Source organism: Bombus bifarius, unplaced genomic scaffold, assembly GCF_011952205.1.
Source record: "Bombus bifarius isolate JDL3187 unplaced genomic scaffold, Bbif_JDL3187 scf7180000008045, whole genome shotgun sequence".
In the NCBI taxonomy this organism is placed as follows: domain Eukaryota; kingdom Metazoa; phylum Arthropoda; class Insecta; order Hymenoptera; family Apidae; genus Bombus; species Bombus bifarius.
In genome coordinates, this window is record NW_022884411.1 from 177740 (window position 1) to 193280 (window position 15541).

General features: G+C 45.9%; 1 protein-coding gene across 1 annotated transcript in view; it reads right to left on the reverse strand.

Moving 5' to 3' along the window:
- The window catches only part of LOC117207662 (G-protein coupled receptor moody-like), a 70560-nt gene extending 55529 nt beyond the window's left edge, over nucleotides 1-15031 (reverse strand). Inside the window, exons 1-3 of the mRNA XM_033448066.1 lie at nucleotides 13814-15031; nucleotides 10825-11355; nucleotides 6844-7913 (exon numbers count right to left, since the gene is read on the reverse strand). The gene's annotated coding sequence lies outside the window, so the exon portion shown is untranslated. The remainder of the gene's footprint in view (nucleotides 1-6843; nucleotides 7914-10824; nucleotides 11356-13813) is intronic.
- Between the last annotated feature and the right edge of the window lie 510 nt (nucleotides 15032-15541).

Below are 15541 nucleotides of genomic sequence, written 5' to 3' on the forward strand. Positions count from 1 at the left end.
TCATAACGCAAAATATTTCACTTTCTTCATGACGAGTATACTCGTCATAACGCAAAATATTTCACTTTCATCCTGACGAGTATACTCGTCATAACGCTAAATATTGCCGTCTTTTCATGACGAGTATATTCGTCAGAAACAGCTAATAACTGGGTAATGGTTAACGCGTTAAGAAGCGATGCTCCTTAATTACGTTAGATTAATGAGAAAAAGTACGTATCGTTTGGCTAAATCGATCGGGAAAACGAGCAATGTGACGAGCAAACAGTGTCGTAATTAGAAATACAATTATAGCGTGACAGTATACCATAGAATCGACGAGTGTATCCCGGTGGGCTATTACTTCCTGCTGGCACGATGGATTCGAGGTAATCCTCCAGTTTCGCGATTCTCGGTGAAATATTTAAACGACGACGTAACTTGTGCCACGGGACTAGGATTAGTAGGATAAATATAGCCTTAAAGCGAGTGAAAGTTACAAAGACGAGCCATATCGTTGATAACCTTCAATGACAATGCACCTCGACCACCGGCTATCCTATCGTTGACTTCAATCCACAAACAATACACAAAGCTATTACGAGTTAGCCGTAATACAACTGGCTTTTATTTGCGTCTACAGTATCCATGTAAATATATTTAGAGTTAGAAATCGTGCTGTTACACTACTGAAAGATCTATATCTCCATACATCTACCGATATACCTGTCGTTTGTTTAAATATTAAACGTTTGCCTTATCTTGTAGCCTAACGAGATGTCTGTCTTTTGTTTCTACAACCATTATCACCTTTTGTTTTATTTCATCCTGTTATAGAAAACGAGTAGAAAATCAAAAAAAAAAAAAAGAAAAAGAAAAGAAAAAAGGGAAGACCTGATTACTCTACCAAAAGTCAAGTTTCCTCTTACATATTCTCTTACGTACGAGATAACGAAAATTTGCAATTTTCCAGCATAACCGAGCTGCTGGCCATAAGGATTAACTGAAATAAACGTCTCAAGTTTTTGAGATATCTAGTTCGGAATTAAAACTCTCGCGGTTGATTGTGCAATCTGCATCGGAAAACATTCACCGGAAAAACGAATATCGCTGGAGGGGAGTTTGCGTTGCGAAATGAGGGGAATGAAAATTCGGATTCAACTTCGGATCGCCTTCACGTCGCCACAATAAGAGAAATTTTACGCGCGATCTTCTCTCGCGTTTCAGCTAGCGATCGATTTAACAAGCAAATAGAAAATCTTCCTTCCTCGCTTGAAACCCTAGCGCTCGTCTGCATATTCGTAACGCCTCTGCCGAACGGTCTTGTATCCCGTCACTTGAATATTTTCAGCAGGGCAAGTGTGATGTCATTAAAAGAAGCGGTTCGCGTCCTGAATCGCAGCGCATCAATATCGCGTAATTAGTAACCGCGGCAGTGCATAATTAACAGCAACGAAAGGTGTTTCGTCGCGTTTGTATGTCACGAACTCTGGCTTCGCGTAAATCGAAACTGCGTTTGCCAGACAAATATTACGCAGCTCTCTGGTCCTCTTTCTCGCGTGCGACAAGATCCTCGCGAATTGTACAATTGCGCGAACTTCTCTTTCCAACGCTCGGATTGATCGCTTCTGCGACGCGATACCGACTTTCTCGATTTCGATGACCAGACGCGCGACCACGCCTGTACCCAAAGAATCCCACTTTCGCTGCGATTTATCCAGCACTCGGTCGATAACGTAGGATTTAGAGCGGGTTAATGCGTTTCTCCGAATCCGGATCGCCATCGCGATAACATTTTCGTTTACAGTTTCGAGGAGCTCGCGGATTCCAGTGGCTCGATTCATCGTGATATCGGGTCGCGACAATTATTTCCAGACGATTTTACTCGGCGTCGGCACACGATATCGGGAACGTGTAATTGGTCGAATAGAACTGTATAAACCCGGCTGCATCAAACGTGTATTTACGCGTCGCCTCTCATACGAACATTCCATCGTTATAAAACGAAATTGCTTATGTCGGTGTTGGCGTGCGTATCAAATACTTTAGTAAACAAAATTTGCCAGTCGATATCGAATTCCAATAAGGAATATCGAGTTTGTAATTAACAGACGGATCAAAATAACAGTCGAAGATGCAAGGAGGGCGCCAGGCTCGCTCTTCCCCCTTAACCTAATTCATTGATCGAGTCATTTGACCAGGATAAATCATATTCGAACATTTCTCGAATTATTAATTACGTTCATTGTCCAAACGTGAAAAAGTAATATACTGTTCCATACGACGTGTACGACAATGCACTCGTGATAGAACGATGGTTTCTTAAATCAAAAGACAGTGAGAAAGGAAGAGGAGAGTATTGAAATATGTATAATTTCGTGTACTAGACTAGATTGGCCGCGTAGTAGCGACACGCGTATGTGAATATGAGTGTGCGGAAGTATGTGTGTGCGCGACGTCTCGAAAAACAGATGAATATGACTGTTCCATTGGCAGTGTGGTATGAAAGATGGCGAGACAAAGAAAGAGCTGAGACGCGTACAAATTTACATCGACGAAGATCCTGGAAATCGTTTATTAAATAAATCTATAACTATTTTAATATGAATCCTAAGTGTAACCTTAGCGTTCCTTTACTTTTATTTCGGCAATTAAGATCCACAATTCTCAACAGAGAGTTTCGCGTAGATTAATATTATCTAAGGTGGTTAACGCGTAGCCTTGTTTGATAAAGGAACGAGTGGATGAATTTGTAATAACAAGATATATTGAGACAAGTATATGTACAGAGATAATGTATGCCGATTTCGAACGTAGCTACAATACCAAAAGAACATCATAGGAAGCACGTTCATACATTTCTATCAACGGATGTTACCACAAGAAGTTAACCTTCCTGTATAACTGTAGCTAAAGTGTTGAAATGGAAAACTCCATACCTTTTTTAATCCAAATTTACCAAATATCCAGCTGGACAAATTGTAAAGTACAAATTAAATAATAAAAAAAAAAATCTTTTCTAATGTTTAGTTTTCTTAGTTCTCGAAGCCATTGAAAATTGTTTAGCGATAAATCAATTTGAAGGGCCTCTCAGCCTCATAGTTTTTTAGGAACACGCGTTGCACAGATGATAACCATGGATAACTATGGATAACCATAGACCCATGGCTTCGAAGCTCTTTCGTAAAGTAACGCTGTCAGCCTGCGATCTGGACTAGCATACACATTGTACTTAAACATAAACTTGCTCAAATATATTTTTCTATTATACATTCATCCACACATTTTCTCTCTATCTCTCTCTCTCTCTCTCTCTCTCTCTCTCTCTCTCTCTCTCTCTGTTACGAGATAAAACCTTAAGACGACGATTACAAGAAACAGCAATAACAGTCTTGTAACTGAAAACAACGTCAGTATTAAAAAGCACAATAATATGGGTCTTTGCCAGTTTTTGAGTTTTCCGTTTCAACTTGAAACTTTTCCTAAGGCAATTGGCCGCTACGTATCAATGCAAAGTAAATGCACAAATAATTGCACTCAGAGAATTACGGGTAACGATAGATAGGGCGTACTGACGTGTTACAATACGATAGCATAAAAATCACCACGTGTTAGTTCGCATCGAATCGGCGAATGTATAATTCGATACTCGACGCGTATTGAATTATCCGCAGGGAGAAGATATCCTCAACTGCATTGAGAGTGAAAAATCAAGTTTCTGTAGGAACGCGTAGGAATCGGTGGATCGAAGAAACTGCAATTTTCAAGCTCCTTTTAATAATAAATACGTGATAAAAGGAATTCACGAAGAGAATTGACCGCAGTACTCGACTTGGCTAACGATACGGACAGTAAGGCGAGAGAGGAAGGTCGTACGGAAACGGGAAAGAGGATAGCGAAGCTACGGTTACTTCTTCTTTAAAGCGATATTGCTTCTTCCGGAAGATCGTACTAATCGGGAATTCCTAATTAAAGTAGGCAACTGGAGAATATATTTCCCATTTTATCGAAATACAGTTCGCGTAGTATCGTGAAATAAACGAAGTATTCTTCTAAGCGAAATTTGATAAATATTTCCAGAACAAACTACTAGAAAAATTAGCCAAAGCGTAGCGGATGTACAGGGTGGAATTTGCATAGGAAACGCAGCTGCCACTTGCAGCAAATTCGAAAAAGGAAATTAGCTATCCTTTAATGGCCCGTCCGGAATGAGTTTACCGAGCGTACCTTAGCATCCTTACGAAACAGGTGCTAAACGAAAACAGCCAAGATTTGTATATCGTAAAATGCGAGAAGCTACTCGAACCGGTTAACGACAACCACCTTGAAGAATTATTATTAGAAAAAAATATTAGAATTCTAATCTATCGTGCGGAAAATTGCCATTTCTTCGAAACTCTAGACCAAGCGAACCTGTTATACCTCGTTGGTATTTCTCCGCGTTTAACACCAGAACTATCACACCAGTGAAATTGACTGGTTTTACAATTTTATTTTAAAATTCCTACTTCATGTTATGTTTTTTTCCGCAATGGTGCAATGACTTTCGCAACGATAACTAAAAGAATAATACAATGAATTTTATTTTCATTTTTGTGTATTCAAACTGAAAATAATTTTGTGTAGAGGCTATTTATACCAATACCAGTCAAAATGACTGGTACTTGTTAAAGTGTAAAAGGGTCCTGTTTTCTACAATTTGCCACACGTTTTTCAAAATTTTTACCGCGCATCATTCGATATCAGTTATCAGGAAAATTCCGGATCGATCGCTGGATCGTTGGATGCTAACACTAGAAATACCAAACCGGTCAAAATGACTGGTTCTACAATTTTATAAATGTGTCAACCCTTGTTTAGGGATTATGGTCCCAGATGGATTAATAATACGAAAAATATACTGAATTGAAATGACAAATTGCTTTTTTAAGAAAGTAGTAAATCAATAAACATAAAAATATTCTATTATTACGTATTTTTTAAAGACCAGTCGTTTTCTCTGGTTTTGGTAGAAATAGCTTCGTGGTAACTGTCGGTAGTTCTAGTGTTAAGGAGCATCGAGATCCGCGAGAAGAAGGTCGCGTGCTAACAATGGGTTAGTCTTTCCAAAGGACGTTCAGGTTGGAAGACGAGCCAATGCGGAACGCGAGGGAAATTTTTGGCTACGACTCGGTAGACGGCCTCTGCGAATACGATCTGCGTGGACGATCGAATGGAAAGATCGGTCGCAGAGCGACGAAGTCGGAATAACAGGCTCGAAATTCAAAGAGAAAGTATTTATCAGAAAACAAGTAGGTCTGGCGCATGGAGCTGAATGGAAAAAGGGGAGGAAGCATTGTGAATGGCGGAGGAGCGATGCCTGTGTCCCTTTCCCTCCCACGTACCCCTTGCTTGTTGTTTGCTTTGGTGGCAACCTAAACCCTTGGAGAACGAAAAACAAACGAATAGAAAGAAGAAAAGAAAAGCGAAAAAGCGTAGGGGTGGTTTTTAATCGTAGCAACACTCGCTCCAGCACGCGGACTTGCTGCGCCACGATACGACGTTTACGGGCTGCGTTTGTATGCAGCAGCGGTTGCGAAAGTGGTGGAGCAGCAAGCGACGTGGCATTGTTAGAGCGGTGCCGAGGAAAACACTCGGCATCGTTGAAAACCAGGCGAAAGAGAAACAAAGAGGCCGATGCTTGTCCGCGGATTTTTCAAAATCGACAATGCCCCGATGGGCGTATCGAGGCAGAGGACGTGGAACCATCAAAAGATCCTGCAGGAGTTTTGTCGCTCGGGCAAATAAAGCCAAAGCCATTGTACACGGTTATCAGCTTTGTTCGAGACGCTTCCGATATCGGAGATATCTTTCGCCACCCCTTCCCTGCGCGATTCACCTTTAATCTGCTGTCCGATGCCAGACCACGAGAAATATTTCCGTGCGATCAACGCGGCAGGCTACCGCCGATAAGCTACGTGCATAGAACTCTTCGTCAACGCAAAGAGCAGTGCTTTACCCTCTCGAGTGCTCTTTTTCACTTGACGGTTTCATTACACGGCTGGACCAAGCTCGATAGCCAGCGACCAAACGTGCAATCGATATTACGAACGCGTGTGAGCAAACGGAAGAGAGATTTGCTCGAGATCGTCGTCTAAAGACGATTCTCTTGAACAAGGACGAAACACGTAGCAGGATGCTGGTTTCTTTGAATCGAACATTGCGCGGCTGTATCGACGAAAGAAGCAGAGGGTGAGAGAAGCTCGATCCCGTAGCAGATGCTGATATCGCGATTGAGTTGTAATTTATTAAATTGCCGCGACAGGCTGTGCAATCCCCGCGAGAGGAGATAAAAAGAGGCCAGTTAAACGAGTGGAAAACTAATGTTAAATTATCCGCATTTGCTTTCGATTAATCATCGCCTGATAGTAAGAAACGTCGAGGTATTCTTCTAGCCGTGAAAGCTATCACCGCGATTTTCCGCGTAATTTCGATTCTCGCTTAAAACCTTTGAGGGGAGAAAGGCCTGGAAACTACGATGGCTAATTTGGAAAACGCGATTTCCCTTCTTCCTTATAAAAATGATTAGCGCCACATGGTCGCGCTTGTGCGGAAGTAAAACGGCTGTTGAATTCGAACTCGTAAAGCGGAGTAAACCAACAAACGCAGCGCATTCGAGTACTCTCCGCTGAAAAAGTATGCTGGACTCTCGTTGAATACGAACTACCTCGGGCGAAAGCCCGCTCCGTTCGGTCGTAAACTAGAGTCGGTTCTACGGCGTAAAGTTGATCGCGCGCGCTAAAAACTTGCTCTATAAAAAGGAAACTAAAAGAGGTAAGAAAAAGATAGAAGAAGAAAGAAAAGCGTAGCAGTGGTATGACTCACTGATTGAGCGTCCGGTCGTTGCTGCCAGTAGTCGCAGAGCCCTGAACACCGGAAGCGGCGGCAGCGGCAGAGCCCGAATCGTGATGCCTCCTCTCCTTGTGGACAATGCCCATTAATTTCATCCATGGATTGTTGGCCGCATGGGCGCCCATGCCGCCGCTTTGCCACATTGCGCTCGCCAGTCTCGCTCCTTCCTAAGGAGCCCTTCCTGGGCTCCGCACGATCTTCTGGCCCGGCCGAAACCACTGCTCTCTTCTGCGGCACCACTTTTTCCCACCACCACTTATCCTCCCCCCTTGTCACCTTGTTCTGCTCGCAGCACCTTTTCTCGATCCGTAGCCGATCCGATACGCCACCGCCGCGTTCAGAATTCGAGCGTTCCGCGTGCTCGTATCCGCCGCCGACAACTGCACTCGCGGCGCCACGCGCCTCGACCTCGATCTCCAGCCTCCTCTGCAAGCCGAAGAGGTCCGCGCGACCAATGTCCTCGACGGGTAGTAAATTGGAAGCAAGCTGCGCCGCTTCGCCTGCTTTGGCCTGCTGCCGCGGCGAATAACAATCGGTAAGAAGAGCGAACAGCCTTGAAATTAAGAAATCATGGTGGAAAAGAACGTAGGAGAGACGCAGCCGCCGACGCGGTTGCGAGTGTACTCTAGCGAGGACGCGGTTCGCAGGGCTGCCAGGCCCTGGGTAGGTGCGAGGTGCCTTGATCGGCCCCGTAGGCTCCCTAGCCCGCCTCTCCAGCACCTCCACCATCTAATCCTTAGTTTCTTCACAAGGCTTTTTCGGCCCCGCACCACCTTTGCCCGATCCACATTCCACGAACGAAAAAGCTCGTTGCCGAACCACCTGGTCGTTTCTCTCTTCGATTGTTTCTGCTATTGGTGCAGCTTTCCTCCGACGATACCTTCCTCCGTGTTTTACTCCTTTTCTTCTCTTTTTCCACTTGCTAGCTCTCGGCTTCGCCTCGTTCCCTCTTCCCTTCCGCCTCCCTTCCTTTTCCAATCCTACGTTTCTTCGTGGCTCCGTGTCGCCTCAGGTTTTTTCTCACGTGTTTTGCCTGGCCTTCGCTGCGAACACAAACACGCTTTTTAGTTTATCCCTGCGTCCTGCTTTTCTCGAGTCTAGGCAAAGTACGTTGCAGCGAATGCAACAAAGTTTTAACCATATCGAGTCCGACTTCTGCCTTAGTCGCGCAGCTCGTCTAACTACCAGCCGAGCCTCGCGTCGCCGAAATACACCGCTTTCGAACTTTGTTTAACCATCACGCCAAATCGTTCGCCGAGGCTCGTCAAACTTCGTAACGGTCGGCAATTCAATTTTACATACCGTATGCCATCGTATCGCAATCGAAAGTCGACAAACTGCTCTTGGATCTTACGGTTTCTGCAGAGAACACGAGACAAACCCGAGAGGCGAGGAGAACGAAGAGCGAAACAAGACGCCGAACCCGCACTCGATTCCATGAATTTTCATCAGTCGAGAAGCTACTTCGCGACGCGTGTCTCTTGACAAGAGCGTGCGTAATATTTCAGATTTTCCGCAGAGATACAAAAATCGAGGCTGAAGATTATAAGCCGTAAACAATGCAAGTGACGAACTCGAGTTCCAGGCTACAGACAAAGGTTAGCTATATCTATTTACCTAAGGTCGTTCATTATAAAATAGAAGCCTCGAAGACAAAGAAGCTATTGAGTGACACTCCTACAAGGAGCGTTCATAAAATTTTCAGCCTCTTTGTAAACGGGATCGCCTCGTGTACCATCTCGTGTACCATAATCGACGCTAATTACTTTCGCACGATAGAAATCAGGGATACGATAACTCTCGAAAATTTCTAACGAACTTGCCACAAGATGTGCCAATTAAACAAAAATATTCGCATCGATCAGAAGTGCACGCGTTCGAATACGAAATATTATACGACACGAAGCGGAGTTTGAAACACGCGAAAGGAAAAGCTTCCGAATCAGGCGCGTGTGTTTCGCACTCGGCAAAATATCCAGATATTCGCGCGATAATAATCAAAATTACAGCTTATGTTGCTTCGCTTATTTTTTGCACTGTAATAGAAATTCTGCTCGGAATATATCGTAACGGACATTTTGCGTGGACGCGACGCGCTTGTCGCGTCCGACTAACCAGGAAATATTGAAGATTTTCAATTAACAGGCAGCCAGCGTGTCTTGGAATGCGACTCGCTCGATTACATCGATTACATCAGCTCGCGTTGAATTGGCCGCGTAGATGAAATATAGCGAAATCGACGAAGGCGAAAACAAGCAATTGTACCGCGATATAAACGCTAACCAGGTTCCGACGAAATTAATTCGTTTCTCCGTGGAATTAATGTCATTTCTGGCAGTCGTAATTCAGCTGGGACAACGTGGCGGAGGAAATGGCCAGACCGAATTTACGAGCCACCGACCGCTCCTATTTTCACGAACGGGAAAAATCTCGTTATATGCAGAGATTTCTTGTCGCGCGACAAAGGAACGACGATCTGGCCGAAGGGGGAACTATCAATTTGTGGGCGGATGGAAACTACGGTAGCACGGTTGACCAGCCAACGAACCGGCTGAACTTTCGATTTGCCGAGCCGCGACGAATTCCAATTCCATCGACGCTGCTATCGATCGAACGAGCAGAAGACAAAGCGAAGTGTAAGACAATCCCGGGCAAACTATGGTCTAATTCCGGCGGGAAAGTTGTCAAGATCGATGAGATTTCTCGGTGGCAACGGAACGTTTTGGCGATTAGACATCCACGGATCGGTATTCCAGCAAGTTCCGACTCGAGACAGCGCAATTATTTCACATCGCGATCTGCGAAATTTGCCGCAGAATTAGACGCAGAGTTCTCCTCTTCCCAGCAACCAAAAGGACGATACATTTTTCTAGATTAACGCGAAACACGCGACTCGGATGCTCGAAGAAACTGGATCGTGTTATTGAAACAACTGCACGCTATTCAAAGAAAGAAAACGCAATCGAAAATATTTGTCGATATTTTGTTTATGGAACATCGAAGGAAAATTGTTTCCAAGTTGTTTACTTTCTTTCAAAATCGTTCCTAATCGCATTATGCGAAAACATTTGTATCGTCAATATGTTGCCGGATTTAACCCTCTCTGAGCTTAAGTCGCGTGGACCGTAGTATTAACCAGTCAGCCATCTTTGACGAGTATACTCGTCACGAAGAAATGACGATATTTCGTGTTGATGACGAGCCCTGTCGATAATAAAATGAAAAAAATAAAACAGTCATTTCGTTACAACTTAATTCCATATTATAACAGTCACACTGTGTTCGACGAGTATACTCGTCATCGCTTACTTTTCCCCATACATTCTAGGTACACACTTTTCAAAGAACATAGGGAATAGCACTATGGGGAACAGCAGCAATGAGCCATATAACCAAAATAGAGGCAATGCAATCTAAAATACTCAGAACAATAGTAAACGCGCCATGGTACGTTAGGAACGAGGACATACGGAAAGACCTGGGAATATCAACGGTCAAGGAGGAGATTAACAAAAGTGCAAGAAGGTACGGAGAAAGAATAGCAACGCACCCAAACCGGCTGGCAGCGGAAACGGTCGACACATCAAGCATAAAAAGAAGATTAAAAAGGAAACACCCAACAGATCTCACAAAGGACATAACCTAACAAACACGATGGTGGTACCCCGCTGGGGGTAGCCACCCACATGTTATATTAGTATACCGCTATAATATTTTACCAAATGTCCTACTGGACAAATTGTAAAATCCAAATAAATAAATAAAAAAAAAAAAAAAAAATTCAAAGACCATCGGTTGCTGGGAGAACGAGATGCTCGCGAACGTCTGTTTCTCGCGAACGTTCTAATACTAAAAGAACGGCAACAACTCGAAAGAAACGACACGGAACGAAAATCTACGAACAATGCAAGTATTTCGCGATTTGATTTGTTTCTCACGTGGGATTCTCCTCACCTTTGTCGGGCGGCGAAACGGTGAAGCCGAGGAGATAAGCGACGAAGCGAAGAAGAATACTGAGTGGTGCGGCGTCTCGTTGACGTGGAAAACGAAAAGAAAAAGAGAGTCGGCAGGTGGAATCGAGGGCTGCTGTACGAGCCACTCGGTTTCTTCGTCCTTCAGCCGCCGTCACGGCGTCGCGAGCGCATCTTGCACCGCACACGAGAATATAATCAAAAGCACGAATATTTCACTATGAAACGTCTTCGGTCTTCCTTCCTTACTTCCTCTGTCTGTCTTCCCTTTCTCTGCCTTCTGTTTTTCCACCTTCCACTTCCACCTGGTTTTCACGTTCACCCTTTAGCTAGATTTGTATTGGCCTGAAGCCAGCCACACGGTCGTTGTTCTCCACGACGAAGATCCGTAGCCACGCACAAGCTCGATTTCGATCTTCCTTCGCCTCTCGACTCGGATCGACATTTCCGCGCGAGTTTACTGCCGATTAGTTGCGACGATGCCCGCTGCTCGCCTCGACCGAACCACTGCCATCTGCGGGATCGTGAAGCAAGTTAAAGTAGTCGGTTCGCACGTATCCTACGTTTCAGTTAATTTTCCTCTAACAGGATATCGCTAAATCGTTGCAGAAAAATCGTTTGTAAACGCGTAAACGAATCTCGTGTGTTCGAGGGACAGAAGGAGAGAGAAAACGGCGAATCGACAATACCAGAGAGTCTATCGTTTGTGGGAAGGCGAAACAATAGTCTACTCGTACGAAAATTTTCGCAACGTATGACTCGGAAGAAGGAAACGGAAGAATTATCACGCGTTCCAAAGAATAGGAAGCTTCTTTGTGAAGTGGCGTTCGAAGTGGCGTTCCCGACGCCGCCTCAGTAATTATCGCTTTCACGAAGGAACAACAGCGTGACTGGCATCGCTAGAAACGCCACAGGTCGTTTCCTAACGTCGTCCACGGGCCGAGACACACGGAGACAAATGCAAAGAGACGAAGAAGCGCGAAGGGGAAGATGGCAGCCTGTGGAATAAAAAAACCAGCTACTACGTGCCAGGAGGATGATGGATCGTGATTTCTGTCAAGAATTGGATGCTCGCGATAGAGCCACCCCTACTGAATTAATAAACAAAGTGACAAATCCAAACCGAGTAATATCTTTTCCCTAACTGTGGCGGAATTACGTCGTTCGCGTCCAATTGGCAAATTAATGAATTGAGGTCGATTAACCGCGCGATACAGTCAGAGGTGTTACAGAGATCGCGTTACTATGGCTTGTGCTTAGTAGATAGGCTCTATCGAAGATAACGATTGCTCGGTAGGTTGAAAAAGGACGAACGCGAATGTATGAACCTTCGTCTTCTGGCTGAATATATTTCGAAACTCCGTACGAGATACTTAAATGCGAATGGCATTTCGCTATAAACGAACAGCCTAAGTCGTTCCCCCGTCCAAGAACGTATCCAAGCTTCCTCGAACGTACGTGTACGTATGGCCGAGAAATTTCTACGAGATATCGCTCTTTCGGCAATATCGCTATCCAGCGAGACGAGACGAACTCGGAAAGTTCTGACTCGAAATTTAAAACGGATAAATATAAAAATTACATAGAGGAAGCGATGGCGAGCATCGTAACAGAGCCCCTTAAATATAAAAAGAAGGAGGTGAACAGAGTGCAGAAAGTGGTCGAAGGGTAAGTAAATAAGCGTAGCGAGCCGAATAGAGCCGTAAAGAGGAATAAAAAATATATGTGTGTGTTGTGTGTATGTATGTGTGCGCGTGTATGTGTACGTACAATCTCAGCCAAGGTTATTGGCCAGGGTAGTAAAGATTATACGAGAATTTCATTCTTTGCGTTTAAACTGGTCTCGTGACCGCGTAACAGTCCATCTGGTTCGTGACGAGATAAAGCAGAGATAAAGGTAATGTAGAGAATCAAAAAGCGGAAGTATATAGACGGGAGAAAGTAGAGGAGAGACGTAAGCGTTGTAGGAGAATCACACACGACGCGCTTTAACGACACTTAGCAAATAGTCATAACGGTGTATTGATTGTGAAAGCGAGATATACACGTGTGGAAATCGTCAAACGAGAACTATCGGCTCGCGTGGCATGAAAAACTGCCGGTGCAGCGAAGTAAGTGGTCGCGTGAAGCAAAGCAGGAATCAACGACCTTGATTATGCCTTCCCTTTCCTACCCTTTGTTTCCCTTGCCACGTCCTTTTCCCGGCCGAGATAACCACACTCGATTGCTATCACGTATATCTAACGGGTTCACGTTTTAAACGAAAGCTTCGCGACCAGAACAACAAACAGAAATACCGCACTTTTGATTCGTGACGATGAAACGCCGCGTTGGAATTGCTCGATAGATGCTCGGTAACAAGGCTAAGTTTTACCATTAAGCAAACGTCGACATCGTGTATCGATGTTTAAAAGTTCAAACTGTTGGACGGTCGCGTGAGCGGCGATAGTCAACCATGATCGTTCCTTAGGTCGCGACGTCTAGGTTCAACGCGACTCGAGCGTATATTGCTTCCGCGAATAACGATACCCGATACGTCTTGAAACGCTCATAGAGTGGAGTTGCGATGGTCTCTCCGCACACTCGATCGCTATCGTCCGAATGATTTACACAGAGAAATCGTTCTACCGTTCACGCAATCGCACGATACGACACACAGGCACAACACCAACGACGGAGAAATATAAACACGGCGCATTACGCGTTCGTGATCGCGTTCCAACGAAAACTGGCAGGCCGGTTCTCGCGAAACGTATACCGAGAGACGATTACACGAGGAACGCGTTAAATTTGCGGGAGAACATCGAAGGAGAAAAAGAAGAAGAAACGGTCGGCGAAGATTGGGAAAACCTGCAGAAGACAAAGGAACGTTCGTCGAGGAGAAGAACTCGAAGAGAGCGAAAGGAAGAAGCGTGACAGAGAAAATACACGCGTACCCCTCGGTCAAACACGAACATCGAACTTGGACGTACCCATCGCCGACACCACGGCACGATTGCAGCCAATGAGATCGCGCGATCTCAGCCGCATTGGCGGTGCGTGAGAGAGGTCGCGGGCAAGAGAAGCACACGCGGCACCTCTGTTCCTCTGCTTTCAAGAAATCGAATCGTTTCGACCTCTCGATCCTCCTCGATCCACCCGAACTCTTCGATCGCGACCATTCCTCCGAATACCCTAACAAAAGTCCCACTGTTCTCCGCCCTTCGGTGCTACGCTCGTGGCACCTTGTTTTCTTCGTTTTTTACCTCTCACACTCTTTATATCCACTCGTGCAACCGTTCTGTTGTCGAGCCAAGGGAAACACATAGACGTAAATACATGTATGTACAACAGCGATATCACCGTGACCGTCTTCCAAGCACTGTTAACATTGACATTGGCAACGTCGCGGCGCGCTACCGGATCACGTTGCACCTCTCCCTTTCTTCGTTCACTCGGGACATCGAACAGCCACTAAACGAAACGCGATTCTTGCTTTTTTGCCACCGAGCGCCGAATTATATTGCCGCGACAAACGACACCGGCACCGACCCACCGATACCACCAATACGTCGCAATGATCACCAGGGAAACGCACGATATCCTCTTCTTGTTGAAAGAACCGTAACGAGATCGTGCACGCACCGAACACGGTATCATGTGGCTAGAGCCGGAGGTCACGCACCACCGGTCTTCTTGCTACGATCCTTCGGTACCGCAGCGAACTGCCGTTCACGGTGTCTCCGCGAGTATCACCGTCCCGTTTCGAGTATCCCGTCTCTATCCCCTTCTCCGTTTCTCTCTCCTCTTTTTCCCTCTAGTTTCCCTTCTGTGCGTGTTCTTGCAAATGCGATGCAATCAGCCTGCAAATCGCATCCCGGACCATCTCTCCACGGCTAATCTCATGGCGAACCGATGAGATCAAGGCAAAAAAAAAAAGAGATCGGAAGAAAAGAAACGGAACCAGAAGAACGAACCGTGACGAGATCGTACGCGAAACGATCACGGCGATGAGTCGGAGCGAGGTACTCGCGTGCTTTGAAAATAGAGCGACAATGGGTCCGTAGATCTGCGAGGGCGACGAAAAGAGGGCCGGGGGTGGGTGTAAGGAAAAAGGCACCCCGACTTAAAAGAAAAGGCGGGCGGCCACGAGACTCCCGCGCGGAGCCCAACGTTTCGCCTCACTGCCGGGCTCACTGCAGGCTCTGACGCACCACCAGCCTGCCGCCCCCTGTACGCCGCCACCTCCGGCATCCCCTACCGAACACCCCCGACTCCCCTTACTATCCGTTACTACCCCTTCGACCGCCCACCTTGCTTCCTACCCTCGCCATCTGGCTCGCTGCCTGCATCGCTACCTGCCTGCCTGCCTGCCTATCTGCCTGCCTGCCTGCCTGCCTGCCTGCCTGCCTGCCTGCCTGCCTGCCTGCCTGCCTGCCTGCCTGCCTGCCTGCCTGCCTGCCTGCCTGCCTGCCTGTCTGCCTGCCTGCCTGCCTATCTATCTATCTACTCGCCTACCTATCTTCTCTCAGTTTCATCCCTACTCTTCGCTATCTCAACACCTACGGCCCACACGGCCCAAACTACACTTTATCCTATGTCGCTAACTCTCTCCTTTTCTCTCCATCCCTATGATTCGTAGTACCAACCCTATCTCCTTTTAGTGTGCCCGTACTGGCGTTCTCTCGTCGCTCTTTCGCGATCAAACTGGAGGGTTTCGT